The sequence below is a fragment of the Myotis davidii genome, unplaced genomic scaffold (genome assembly GCF_000327345.1).
Source record: "Myotis davidii unplaced genomic scaffold, ASM32734v1 scaffold1336, whole genome shotgun sequence".
Lineage (NCBI taxonomy): Eukaryota > Metazoa > Chordata > Mammalia > Chiroptera > Vespertilionidae > Myotis > Myotis davidii.
Genome location: NW_006287070.1, coordinates 7,536 through 8,171, shown reverse-complemented (window position 1 = coordinate 8,171; position 636 = coordinate 7,536). Strand labels below are relative to the sequence as shown.

Here is a 636-nt window from a genome sequence, read left to right as displayed (position 1 = left end):
CCCCCTGCATCCACTTTTTTTTTTTTTTATTGAACCACCCACACCACCCTTTACTTTCCCCAGCTTCTGCTGCAGAAGCAGGACCTAGAATAGGGCTCCAGAGAGGGGTTTTCATTTGCAACTTGCCTGGTTTGCACTCCAAGGCATCAAAATGCAGTCATTCCCTGGGAACTGGGCTCTGGGTAGCATTGGGGAAGCTCTGGGCCGCAGCCTCCTAGACTGTGCTGGGGAACCACTGGGTCGCCACCTCTTGGACAGCCTCATGGGACAGCTGGGTCACTGCCTCCGAAATAGCGATGGGGGAACACTGGGTCACCGCCTCCCTGACAGCATTGGGGGACCACTGGGTCGCCTTCTCTTGGACAGCGTGGGGGGACCTCTGAATCACCTTCTCTTGAACAGCTTCGGAGGAATGCTGGATCCCCTTCTCTTAGACAGCATCGGGGACAACTGGATCACCTTCTCTTGGAGAGTGTGAGGGGACCGCGGGGTCACCTTCTATTGGACAGCATCTGGGGAACACTGGGTCGCCCTCTCTTGAACAGCGTCGGGTGACCTCTGGATCGCCTTCTCTTGACGGCATAGGGGGACCGGGGACAGGTGTGTCCTCTTGTCTTGGACAGCTTCAGGGGACCA

General features: G+C 56.9%; 1 long non-coding RNA gene across 2 annotated transcripts in view; it reads right to left on the bottom strand.

Moving 5' to 3' along the window:
- Positions 1–32: 32 nt before the first annotated feature.
- Positions 33–636, bottom strand: part of LOC107182325 — a 1,903-nt gene continuing 1,299 nt past the window's right edge. For both annotated transcript variants that reach the window (XR_001513052.1, XR_001513051.1), the window contains one exon: positions 33–197. This is a non-coding gene — a long non-coding RNA (uncharacterized LOC107182325). The remainder of the gene's footprint in view (positions 198–636) is intronic.